The sequence below is a fragment of the Triticum aestivum genome, chromosome 7B (genome assembly GCF_018294505.1).
Source record: "Triticum aestivum cultivar Chinese Spring chromosome 7B, IWGSC CS RefSeq v2.1, whole genome shotgun sequence".
Lineage (NCBI taxonomy): Eukaryota > Viridiplantae > Streptophyta > Magnoliopsida > Poales > Poaceae > Triticum > Triticum aestivum.
In genome coordinates this window covers 595,519,933-595,533,634 of record NC_057813.1, presented here as the reverse complement: position 1 = coordinate 595,533,634, position 13,702 = coordinate 595,519,933, and the positions used below count along the sequence as shown (strand labels likewise).

The 13,702-nt window shown below is 45.3% G+C and overlaps 1 long non-coding RNA gene across 1 annotated transcript; it reads right to left on the bottom strand.

The window, feature by feature from the left end:
* Positions 1-6,621: 6,621 nt before the first annotated feature.
* On the bottom strand, positions 6,622-10,410 carry LOC123159473 (uncharacterized). The gene is made up of 4 exons (XR_006479727.1): positions 9,600-10,410; positions 9,311-9,479; positions 7,160-8,587; positions 6,622-7,042 (listed from the first exon to the last, which is right to left on the bottom strand). It is a non-coding gene; the product is annotated as an uncharacterized lncRNA (long non-coding RNA).
* Positions 10,411-13,702: the final 3,292 nt, after the last annotated feature.

Below are 13,702 nucleotides of genomic sequence, written 5' to 3'. Positions count from 1 at the left end.
AAAATACGACGGCGATCGCCACACAAAGAGCTACCCAAAGTGCAAGCTGCTGCCCAAATTCGACAACGAGGCCATAGAGCCCATCCCGTCGAAAAATAATACGGCCGATCCACCGGATCGACCACCCCGTGGCCACGACAGGGCCGCTAATGATGCCGCACACAAGTCAGCACACGATTTACGTGAGCTCCTGGGCAAAAAAGCCGACATGGCCAGGTCCATCTATGTATCTAGGAAGCGTGCTCCGGCGCAGGATCATAGCCACCAAAACGATCATATTGATCGGATACCAGCTTGGAATCAACAGCAAACACGACAACTGTCGACAGCATGCCACGACACATCCAAATACAGGGGTGCCGTGCACCCCCTGTGCTTCACCGATGAGGTGCTGGATCATGAATTTCTAGAGGGATTTAAACCCGTGAATATAGAGGCATACGACGGAACGACAGACCCTGGGGTCTGGATAGAGGACTTTATCCTTCACATCCACATGGCTCGCAGAGATGATCTCCACGCCATTAAATACCTGCCCCTCAACTTGAAAGGACCAGCTCGGCATTGGTTGAAAAGCCTCCCCGAAAACTCAATTGGAAGTTGGGAGGAACTTGAGGATGCTTTCAGGGCCAATTTCCAAGGGACCTATGTTCGACCTCCGGATGCAGACGATTTAAGTCACATAATCCAACAACCCAGAGAGTCAACCCGTAAGCTTTGGAACAGGTTTCTCACTAAGAAGAACCAAATCGTCGACTGCCCGGATGCCGAAGCCTTAGCAGCTTTCAAGCACAGTATCCGAGACGAATGGCTCGCCAGACACCTCGGCCAAGAAAAGCCGAGGACAATGGCAGCCCTAACAAGCCTTATGACCCGCTTTTGCGCGGGCGAGGACAGCTGGTTGGCCCGCAGCGGCACCAGCGACCCCAGCACATCTGAAGTCAGGGATGGCAACGGGAAGCCGTGACACAATAAAAACAAGCGTCGAAAATAATGAAGACAGCCCAGACAACACGGCGGTCAACGCTGGATTCAGGGGCTCTTGACCCGGTCAACGGAAAAAGTCATTTAAAGGCAGCAGAGATGGACCATCCAACCTAAACAAGATTCTAGACAGATTATGTCAGATTCATGGCACCCCCGAAAAGCCTGCAAATCACACAAACAAAGAATGCTGGGTTTTCAAGCAGGCCGGCAAGCTAAACGCCAAACACAAAGGGAGGGAGACGCCAAGTGAAGACGAGGATGAGCCTCGCCAGCCGAACACTGGGGGACAGAAAAAATTCCCACCAGAAGTCAAAACAGTGAATTTGATTTACGCAACTCACATACCAAAGAGAAGGCGCAAGCGCGAACTCCGAGACGAATATGCTGTAGAGCCCATCGCCCCCAAGTTCAGTCCTTGGTCGGCCTGCCCGATCACTTTTGATCGCAGGGATCATCCGACTAGTATCCGACACGGAGGATCGGCTGCCTTGGTGCTCGATGATATGTCTCCAACGTATCTATAATTTTTGATTGTTCCATGTTATTATATTACCCCTTTTGGATGTTTCTGGGCTTTATTTTACACATTTATATCATTTTTGGGACTAACCTACTAACCGGAGGCCGAGCCCATATTGCTGTTTTTTTTCCTATTTTAGTATTTCGAAGAAAAGGAATATCAAACGGAGTCCAAACGGAATGAAACCTTTGGGAGCGTGATTTTTGGAACGAACGTGATCTGGAGAGCTTGGAGTGCAAGTCAAGAAGCTTTCGAGGACCCCACGAGATAGGGGGCTGCACCCCCCTTGTAGGGCGCGCCCCCTGTCTCGTGGGCCCCTTGGGCAGCCACCGACGTACTTCTTCCTCCTATATATACCTACGTACCCCGAAAACATCCAGGAGCACCACGAAACACAATTTCCACCGCCGTAACCTTCTGTATCCGCGAGATCTCATCTTGGAGCCTTCACCGGCACTCTGCCGGAGGGGGAATCGGCCATGGAGGGCTTCTACATCAACATCCTTACCCCTCCGATGAGTTGTGAGTAGTTTACCACAGACCTACGGGTCCATAGTTATTAGCTAGATGGCTTCTTCTCTCTTTTTGGATCTCAATACAATGTTCTCCCCCTCTCTTGTGGAGATCTATTCGATGTAAACTCTTTTTGCGGTGTGTTTGTCGAGATCCGATGAATTGTGGGTTTATGATCAAGTTTATCTATGAATAATATTTGAATCTTCTCTGAATTCTTTTATGTATGATTGAGTTATCTTTGCAAGTCTCTTCGAATTATCAGTTTGGTTTGGCCTACTAGATTGGTCTTTCTTGCCATGGGAGAAGTGCTTAGCTTTGGGTTCAATCTTGCGGTGTTCTTACCCAATGACAGAAAGGGTTGCAAGACGCGTATTGTATTGTTGCCATCGAGGATAACAAGATGGGGTTTATATCATATTGCATGAGTTTATCCCTCTACATCATGTCATCTTGCTTAATGCGTTACTCTGTTCTTATGAACTTAATACTCTAGATGCAGGCATGAGTCGGTCGATGTGTGGAGTAATAGTAGTAGATGTAGGCAAGAGTCGGTCTACTTGTTATGGACGTGATGCCTATATACATGATCATGCCTAGATAATCTCATAACTATGCGCTTTTCTATCAATTGCTTGACAGTAATTTGTCCACCCACCGTAATACTTATGCTATCTTGAGAGAAGCCTCTAGTGAAACCTATGGTTCTCGTGTCTATCTCTTATCATATTTGCTTTCAATCTACTTTTATTTGCATCTTTACTTTTTGCATCTATATTATAGAATACCAAAAATATATTTATCTTATCATACTATCTCTATCAGACCTCACTTTCGCAAGTGGCCGTGAAGGGATTGACAACCCCTTTATTGCGTTGGTTGCGAGTTCTCAGTTTGTTTGTGTAGGTGCGTGGGACTTTTGAGGAGCCTCCTACTGGATTGATACCTTGGTTCTCAAAACTGAGGGAAATACTTACGGTACACTTGCTGCATCACCCTCTCCTCTTCGAGGAAAACCAACGCAAGCTCAAGACGTAGCACTTGACCCAATAATTGACGGATACCATCTCACCGAGTCCTTATGGATGGCGGCATTAGTCTTAATCTGATATATCAGGACACTGTCTGCAAAATGGGGATAGACCCGTCAAGAATCAGCCAAAGCAATACTACCTTTAAAGGAGTAATACCAGGCGTCGAGGCCCGCTGCACGGGCTCTCTACTACTAGAGGTTGTATTTGGTTCTCCCGACAACTTCAGAAGCGAAGAACTAATCTTCAACATCGCTCCATTCCGAAGCGGCTATCATGCACTACTCGAAAGAACGACCTTCGCTCGTTTTAATGCAGTACCACACTACGCTTATATCAAACTTAAGATGCCCGGTCCATGTGGCGTCATCATAGTTAGCAGAAATACAGAGCGTTCCTTACGTGCGGAAGAATATGTGGCGGCTCTAGCAGCCGAACACTCAACGGCCTCTCCAACCAGAATAAATGATCGGTCGTCAAGACCACGGACACGGTTAGACGAGTCCGGCGCACCACCAGTTGTAACAGCCCAGATAAACCTGAGCTTGGGTCGATGGATATACCCCCAAAGGTGGTGCTAGGGGCTGCCCGCATGTAAAAAAGCCCATAGTTCAGCTTGACCCTATTAATATAATAACAGATTGCATTTTCATGGTTCGTTCAGCATAACCAACTTTTCGCACGAAGTCTTTCACCTGGGTTTTTCCTTTTTACAGATGATCATCGTGCTACACCCTTTCAGGATATGGCACAACAGAGACATAGGCGCAGACGTGTAGCAGGGCCCCGCTCAAAGATTTCTTTTTAGATTAAGACCCTGCGTAAATCTTTTTTTAATGTCTCTTGTTGCTTCATACCCTTCGGACACTTAACACAACCGGGAGGGATACTGGCGTTATTGGCATTCCGTCATGCCAGACTAATGCATGTACCTGGAAACTCAGGGCTCATTATCGAGGGCGTTACTCAGCCCAGTATATGTTGTAAAGTTCGAACACATTAGGGAGTGTTCGGTGTCGCGAGTTTGGCCTTATATGCATCAGCTCCGAATCATGTCTTTTGGTCAATAGTTGGGTTTGCCCGGCTCCCGTGTTTTGCTACCTTACGTTTCGCTCTATCGGCTAAGGTGGCACCGAGAGAACTACTGCGATTGTGCCCTGGTTCATCTGGATGAGCACTTCAGTAGAGAAAGCCAAAAACTGACTGTCATGATATAGCGCGAGACTGGTCAACCACTCGATGACTCAGTGGAATCTTCGCGATTCCTCCGTATTAATGAAGGACCGGTTTCCCAGTCATGTACGTACGCGCACCGTATTCAGATGAACGCGGAAGTACCAGGGGCTATATAGTAGCCCCACCGTCAAACTCCTATGGCTAAGTGAAAGTGTTAAAACTATATAGTCCGATTGCCTTGTTCGCCACGCTATCACCTCCTTAATGGACGAAGACGTTGGATCAAGTGTGAGTACGCACTTTTCCGAACACCCTCACATTACATGCGTAGGGGCTGAATCCGACGAATGCAAACTTTCAGGTTATATATATATATATATATATATATATATATATATATATATATATATATATATATATATACACACACACACATCTGGGCTATTCTGTTACGCGTAACAGAATATTATTCTGTTACCCTACTTGAACTGATGAATTCCAGCGGTTGAACTGATGAAATTCGAGCGGTTGAACTGATGATTTCTGTTACTGTTAAAAATCGTCTTCTTTAGTTCAAATTTTTTTGCAATTTTTTTATTGAAACGGGGCGTGTAATATATCGTTGGAAAGCTCTTGACATCCACATTACAATTTTATAATTTGTTTTTGCAAAAAAATTATGATTTAAGAGCAGTTTTGAAAAAACCGTTTTTTTCAAAACCGAAAACGCGAATCGTATTTTGGACTTAATTTTAAAACGGTTTGTCGGAATTGAGCAAATGAGATGGCATTGGAAAGCTTGTAAAAATCCGCATCTTCCATTTATCTATTATTTTTTCAAATTCTATATGATTTAAAAGTAATTTAAAAAACGGCAAAATTCTGGGCGAAATGTTTTTTCACTGTTTTTTGCAAACGATTTGTCGGATTGACGTAAATGATACGACGTTGGAAAGCTATGAAAAATGCACAACTTTTGCGTATAGAAAGTTTTTTCTAATTCCTTATGGTTTAAATACGAATTCAAATACGGTTAAAATTAGTTTTGAACGTGGTTTTTTTAAAAAGTTTGTCAAAATGGGGCAAATAATATACCGTTGGATAGCTATCGAAAATGCGAAAGTTAGTCATGTTGGATGTTTTCTCTACTTCGCAACCATTCAAGAGTAATTTTGAATACGGCATGACGGATCCTGTTGTTTTCTCGTCTGAAAAACAGAGTAGTCGTACTGATGTATGTGTATGTTTGTACTGAGTTATTTTTTGTAGAGTAATTTTGAATGATTACGAAAAAGGTTACTTGTACTGATGCTTGCATGGGTTTGTACTAAGCGTGTTTTCACTAATTAGACTTTGCTCTGTTTTTTGGGTAATATTTTTCTCGTAAATTTTCAACGGTTTACTGTATCCTAGCCCTGAACTTGCATATTTTATATTGTTGAACTGAATGTTATTGTATCGTCGGCCCTGTACTTGCATGATTTATATCATCAAACTGAATGATATTTTTTTCAAAAAGAAAATGTTTTTTATTCTTTTTTTTGAACTAAACATTTTTTTAAATGATGTTCTGGACTTCTCTTATTTTATGACTTGTACTTTTACCATTTGAATTGCATGGGGTTTCTTTTATTCGAGTTTTTTTCCAAAACTTATCTAGGACGTCATGTTGAACTTAGTATATTTTTTCATAGAGTAATTTTGAAAAGTTATAGAAAAAGAGTACTTGAACGGATGTCCGTATGGATTTGTACTGAGCATGTTTTATAGGCTAGACTCTACTATGTTTTTTTGTATGGTTTTCCTCGTAACTTTTTAATGGTTCACGGTATTATCGTCCAAAGAAAATGTTTTGTTTGTTTTTTTAACTAACATTTTTCTCAACGATGTTCTGGACTTCCCTCATTTTACAACTTCAACTTTTACCATTTGAATTTTCGTGGGGTTTCTTTTAATTGAGCTTTTTTTCCCAAACTTATCTAGTACGTCGTGTTGAACTTAGTATTTTTCATATAGTAATTTTGAAAGGTTCTAGAAAAAAGAGTACTTGAACGGATGTCCATATGGATTTGTACTGAGCGTGTTTTCACAGACTAGACTTTACTCTGTTTTTTCGGTATGGTTTTCCTCGTAACTTTTCAATGATTTATTGTATCATAGTCCCGAACTTGCATGCTTTATATTGTTGAACTGAATAATATTCTTTCATATAGAAATTTTTCGTGCATTTATTTTTTTAACTCATTTTTTTGCAATTATGTTTTGGACTTCTCTCATTTTACAACATGAACTTTTATCATTTGAATTTCTGTAGGGTTTCTTTTTGTTTGAGATTATTTCCCAGATTATCCGGGACGTCGTGTTGAACTTACAACATCCTCACCACAAGAAATAGAAGCAGCAACCGTAATATATTTTTGCACATACAAGCATACATAAATTTACAACATAGTATATCCTGATACATAGTTGGACGGATGCTCTGAGATTTTTAGAACTGATGAGGAACAAACATGAAAAATCAACTGGGATTTTTAGAGAAGTTCCATGCTGTAATGAGAAAGTCCAACACAGCTCTCAGATAGTCACTCTGTAGATCTCCAAAACATAAAGCATCCTGAGCTACCAAACGGTAACACTGGAAGGCTACAGTTTCACATGTCTCAAATGTAGAAAGTGTCATTAAATGGCCACAACTTTGAGTGGCTAGTTGGAACGCCACCAACTGAACGTGCTCTAGTGGTGTTGTTGAACGGCCTAGGTGGCCAAGATTTGAACAAAACCTGCAAGATGAACCCAAGGGGAGCTCCTTCACCTGCAAGATGAACAGAAAATGCACACTAAGGTGACCTGAAGAATCACCTGATGTTGAACTGAATATACACAAGATAAGGAGATGAACGTCCAGGGGGAGGTGGGGAAAAGCTAGCACCTCCCTGAGCTGCGTAGAACGGCTTAGCGCTATGTTGTAAAACGGCTTAACGCATGTGCACAGTACCATCGACATTGAACTTGTTGAGTTCTGATTTTTGAACCTTCGCAGTAGTAATACATGTACATGCTTCTGTTGTTGAGCAGCTGACCTACAGAAACAAAAACACTCCTGGGTGGACACACAAAATCATGATAAAAATAGTGGCAGCAAGAAGCAATCAGAAGTGAATATGCAGTAGTACTATAATGGAATATTAGTCAGAATTCAAGTCCAGATAACTATGGCACACATATCATACAATAATTTTGAACTTACATAATCTTGAAACAGGAACTTCATTTTTTTAAAATTAGCAATTCTGAATGCACTAGCGATGTAATTGAATTTTTTAGACCATAGTAATTGAACTTCAAGCACATTTCTTTATTAAACATTTGTTTTTTCCAGTTGCACAATAATTATGTCCTTCTCAGTAGGACTCATCAGAATTGTAGACGGCATCCTTGTCAATACGACTCATCAGTACTAGTGCTCTTTTTTCCAAAAAAAATCTGTTAGAATAGAAGCATTTTTCCTATATGGATGTTACTTTTAATGTAAACCTTTCTTACCATGGAAATTAATGTAACAATAAGCAATGAGAGATACCTTCATAGGTGAACATACAGTTGCGAGATCACGAGTAACATGAAGTAAATTTTTCACTAAAATTTTATGAACAAAATACATTAAGAAACTTAGTGCAGAAACAAAAATTTACGATAATGGTGCCGGCCACGCGACATCCAAATTAAGCTAATGGCCTTCTTTGCGCTAATTTGTATGTAAAGCACTCGTTCGACATGAGTTCCTTTGAGGAAGCTTGCATGGTCTAGATTAAGCAAGTTCTTTGTATGTAAAGCACTCTACAGACATTTTGTGCATAGTATATACTGCATGAGCTGATCACATACTCCGTATACTACTAGAACGGAGTAGCTAGTACTACAGTAATAATAAATATACAAGAAATGAATGGTTTTACTTCTCCTTAATACTGAAACAGACATGAGAATCTAATCCTAAAAGCCTGCAATATGAACCAAAAAAGCCAACAAGATGAGCTGAAAAAAACCTACAAACCTGTTGATTTGTTTTTTGTAAGTACATGTGCTAAACTGATATAGTTTAAGTCAATGACCTATTGTAAAATAAGTAATAGTACTGCTACTGGCTTTTATATATTTCACGAAAAAAATCTAATAAAGTTAAGAAAAGGCAGACCACTGCATAAGTACGCTACTGTTCTTGTACATGGTCTAGAAAAATCAAACCTTGTGTAATATCTACTTCAAACCTGTTGTAACAACCGCTTCCACTCTGTGGGAGCTTGCAGTACCCAAACAATCACTTTGGAAAAAATAAGCTTCCCAACCTGAATTTTTACTGAAAGAAAAAGGCACCACAACCTCAGTGATAAGATATTTCACAAGCCTTACAATAACAAAGAAACCTGAAACCAGAGGTGGCATTTAATTGTACAAGTTGTGGTCAACTAACTGCGGATGCGTCACTGATATGGCGACTAAACTACACAGGTTGAAGCTAACTCGGCCACGGTGGCAAGACAATTCAGAAGTATGCGCACATCGTTCGTTGATTATAGGGTATGCAAATGGGATAGCAGAGAGCTATAGTAATGATAATTAACCTAACCAGTATATGTTCAAACAAGTTGAAGTTTCTTTTAGTGGGTAACAACTTCAGTTCAGGTGTGTCCCACAGAAAATTCCATAATATTTACAGGACATCTAACAAAGATCATTCAATACTGCCGCCTCTTGTTACTTTTTTCTCAGAGAAATATATGAACAAAGACTAGTTCAACTAGCACAAGAAAACAAACTAGTTGTTGCATCTACAAAAGTCTGAAATTACCATCTAACAACTAAGTGACTTACAACTAGCACATTCAAAACTGCTGCCTCCTGCTGCTTTTTTCTTAGAGAAAAATCTGTACTGAACATCTAACAAATAACACACTTTGCATCTTGTCTCTGTTTGTCCTCAGTACAACATTAAAGTAACACACAGGACCAATCAGAACACAAATCATAATACCAATCCCTGCTATCTTTTGTTGACTGAAGTACAGATGTGCATGCATACCTTGACAGTAGTCGGAGATGAGCACGACAAGGTCCCGGCCGCCACCCCGCTTCCGCCATTGACGGCCAGCAATGACGCCGCGGCGAGGAGGGCGTCCCAGTCCCTTAGCTCACTTGTTGATCAACATCTTCCCACAGTCCAATTGTTGAATGAAGCCATGAATGCGTCCCTGAGAATAAAACAGACAAGATGAGAGGACGGTAACACACGAGATTGAGTTCGGTTCAGGTGTTTGTAAGAAGAGTAGCCTGATACAAAGACAAGCTTCCCATTTGAGCATGTAAAAAACCTGAATCTAGGAGGCGGGTAGCTGCACGCTAGTGTTGAACAGACTCTGCTGGAAATTGTGAACGGACTGGGTTGGCTGAGGCGAACGACTTGTGCGCCGACAAGGCAGAGGACGACGCTGGAAGCTGCAGCACATGGGATGCCACTGCTGGCTGGGAGAGAAGATTAAGAGGAAGGAAGGAAGGGCGACGCCATGCGCGACAGGCAGTGAATCGGGAGATGGTGGTGGGGGGCTGTGGATCCGGCAGCGGGCATTGAATCCATCCTGTTTGCGGGCAGCAGCTGGCGTCGATGGCGGCGGGGAGCTTCATGGGGAGGGACCGGCGGCAAGGAGACTCGCGGGTAGGGGCCGGCGAACGCCCGCGGACAGGCGCGTGGGGAGGGGACGAGTAACGCCAGCGGGGAGGCGAACGGGAAGGGGCCAGCACCCGTCGGCGGGGAGGCGCCAGCGCGCGGGGAGGGGCCGGCGAGCCCGTCGGAGGGGAGGCGCGCGGGGAGGGGCCGGTGAGCCCGTCGGAGGGGAGGCGCGCGGGGAGGGGCCGGTGAGCCCGTCGGAAGGGAGGCGTGCGGGGAGGATCCGGGTGCGGTGCCTGTCAAAGGGAAGGCGCGTGGGGAGGGGCCGGCGAGCCCGTCGGCGGGGAGGCGTGCGGACGGCCAGCCAGCGGCAGCGCGTGGGTCGGACAAGCTAACCCGTCACGGCGCTGCAGGCTCCCTCGCTCCGGCTGCCGCCGTCGCTCGCTCGCCCGCGACGGCTGCCTCCGGCGGTAGGAGCTGCGTTAGGTTGGGGACGGGTCGGGGAATTTCTACTGTCGTCTGTGCGTCGCGGCTTTATAGGGACGGAGGGTAACAGAATAATATTCTGTTACTAGTAACAGAATAGTCCAACCCTATATATATAGACACACATAAACTGCCGCACAAAAGGCACTATAATACTTTCGGGCAAAAGTATAAACATAATCTTTATAATCAAAATAGCATTGTTTTTACAATTCAGATATATGTCACTCGAACATGATACTCTTCGAGCAGTGAGCCTCTATTAAACGAGCGCCTTCTAGGACTTCTTCAAAATAGTGCTCAGCCGGATCCTGGCCTCCCGCCGGACCCCGGGTTGCAATAGCGGTGGCCTCCATCCCTGCTCAATATGTTTTGACACGAGCAAGAGCCATCACTGCACCCTCTATGCACGCCGACCTCTTCACAGCGTTGATATGCGACACAACACCAAGGAATCGTTGCCCTAAACCAAAATAACTGTCCAGCCTTGGTCCCTTCGGCCAAAGATGATCCACGACAGACCTCATAGAAAGCCCGGACAACCTATGGAGCTCGGCCCACTCGGCCATCTGTTCATTCAACGACAGCGAACACGTCGGAGCACTAAACTGCGACCAGAACAACCTTTCCACCTCATGATCTTTCCGATCTTTGAAAAACTCAGCCGCGTCAGCAGCACTCTTTGCCAAGTCCGAATACGCGTCTACAACACTTCATAATTGATCCATAGGGGCATTACTTCGGATCTCCGAACTTCATCCGCAACAAAAAGGGCATCCCAACCGCGTTATCTCCGGCTTCACGAAGCTCCTCCCTTACCGCTCTAATCAGAGCAAGTTTTCTTGGCTGCTTCCAAGGCCTTCTTTTGGTCAGCCGCTTTCGCTTGGCTTTCCTTTTCAAGGAGCTCATATTGGCCGACGGCATCTTTCAGCTCAACAACCATCTTGGCTATTTTTTCTTCGCTCTGGCGATGAGCAGCCTGTTCGGCTCTTAACTCTTCGGCCGCCTTTAGGGCAGCCGCATCACTTATCCTGGCTTGTTCCTTGGCTCGGGCAAGTTCCGCCCGAAGGGTCTCCATGGCAGCAGCTCCATCTGCAGTCACAACATATTATAGATACTAGCATCATGATCCTCTTAATATTTTCTGACCACCTGAAAATACATACCCTGTGCCTCGTCAAGCCGCTTGTTCACAAGCATGATGTCGGCATCCGCCACGTCAAGCTGTTGCCTTTGTTCGGCAATATCAGCAGTCCGGCCAGCCACCGGACCCTCAGCCGCCTGCACATAACACATCGTGATCATTACCTGGGACTATGATCCTCTGTTTGCCGCCTCGGGACGGCAACCAGAGTCTCAGGGGCTACTATCTATACATGGCACACCTAGCGCGTGTGGTACCATCAGAAACATATATATTACTTTGCGTACCTCAAAGCCTCTTAACAGGCTCGTAAAAGCTTCATTCAACCCGCTTTTGGCGGATGAAATCCTCTCAACCACAGTTCCCATTAAGGTACAATGTGCCTTTGAGATAGCCGCTTGCTCCAAAAGACCCATCAGTGTGTCCGGTTGTGTGCCGGACAATCCCGGACTCTTTCTGTTGCTCTCCTTGGGAGCCGAATACTCCGGACTTCGGGCGGCCGAAGTGTTAACTTCTAGCCTTGGCGGATCAGGAGAAATCCTCCATGACGACACCTCGGGATCGTCCGCCCCATGTGGCAGGGAGGAAGGACGAGGCATTTCGCTCTCCATCATCTCCGGAAGAAGATCCCCCGAAGATGAACTTTGTCGAGAAGGGCTACGAGCCGGACTGCCAAATATATGTCTCGGTTATTGTTCTTAGAGATAAAGCAGGATATATTTACCAAAGTACTTTTGTTCACTTACAGCTCGGTTGATGGTTGGCCCCCTTGCGGGCGCTGTGCGGTAAGGACGCCCTCCGGGGCAGGGCCCCCGGGCGAAGGTTTCTTCCCTCGTTTGGAAACCTCCGTTTCCAAGTCTTCAGAGGCAGCCCTTTTCTTCCCGTGGGGAGAGGGGATTCTAGATTCACCTCCCGGATTATCCTCCTTCGCGGAGACACTAATTCCCCCGGTTTGGATGTGTATTGTATGAAGCCCGCTTTCGGCTTCTCTATTCCTCCCTTCATCTTTTCCTGATGGCACTTGATAGGGTGCGCGCTCAAGCATCCTGGTTAGTAGGATCCGGCGAGCCTTCGGGAAGGGGGGCCGAACACCTGATCCTCTCCGCCTTTCTTATCCAGTCCTGGCCGTGAACAATTTTTCAAAATGATGTTGTGACAAATATAAAGACGGCATGTACAGTCGCGGAATTACTTTCTTGGGTATCTGGACGGTTGCAGTTGAGACCCGCATCCTTGGTGCTGTCCGGACACTTTATTCGTATCCGAAGAACAAGCCGTACATCCCTTCGAGCGTCATGCCGAAGAGTTGTTGAATAGTTCACGGTCCTTCCGGGTTGAACTCCCACATACGGAGAGATCTACGTTGGCACAACATGACCCTACAAACTAGCATTACTTGCATTACCTTGACAAGACTGACATCCCTCTTGAGGAGATCTCGAATGCGGCTTTGCAATGTCAGCACGTCATTAACTGGCCCCTAGTCCAGTCCCTTGTTGACCCATGACGCCAGTTGAGGCGGAGGGCCCGAGCGGAAGGCAGGGGCGGCCACCCGCTTTGTGCCTCGAGGAGCTGTGATGTAGAACCACTCCCGTTGCCATAAGTCGGACACCTCCGGGTAGGAACCCTTTGGCCATAGGGCATCAACGCCTTTGCTTATTATAGCGCCTCCGCACTCTGCGTGTCGCCCATCGATCATCTTCGGCTTCACATTGAAGGTCTTGAGCCATAAGACAAAGTGTGGGATGATGCGGAGGAAGGCCTCACACACGACGATAAATGACGAGATGTGAAGGATGGAATCTGGAGCTAGATCATGGAAATCTAGTCCGTAATAGAACATGAGCCCTCTCACAAAGGGATCAAGACTAAAACCTAGCCCTCGGAGGAAGTGGGAAATAAATACGACACTCTCTTGGGTTCGGGAGTGGGGATGACCTGCCCTTGAGCAGGCAGCCTGTGCGAGATTTCGGCGGTGAGATACCTGGCCTCCCTAAGCTTCTTGATGTCCTCCTCTATGACAGAGGAGGCCATCCATTGGCCTTAAAGGTTGGATCCGGACATAGTTGGAGGTCCAAAGCGCTTAGCCTGAGCCTTGGGTGTTGGAACTCGAGGTGGGGGAAGGGAAGGATCGAGCGTGGGGAGAAAAGGACAGGCCTTGGCCCCTTTATAAAGAGGGT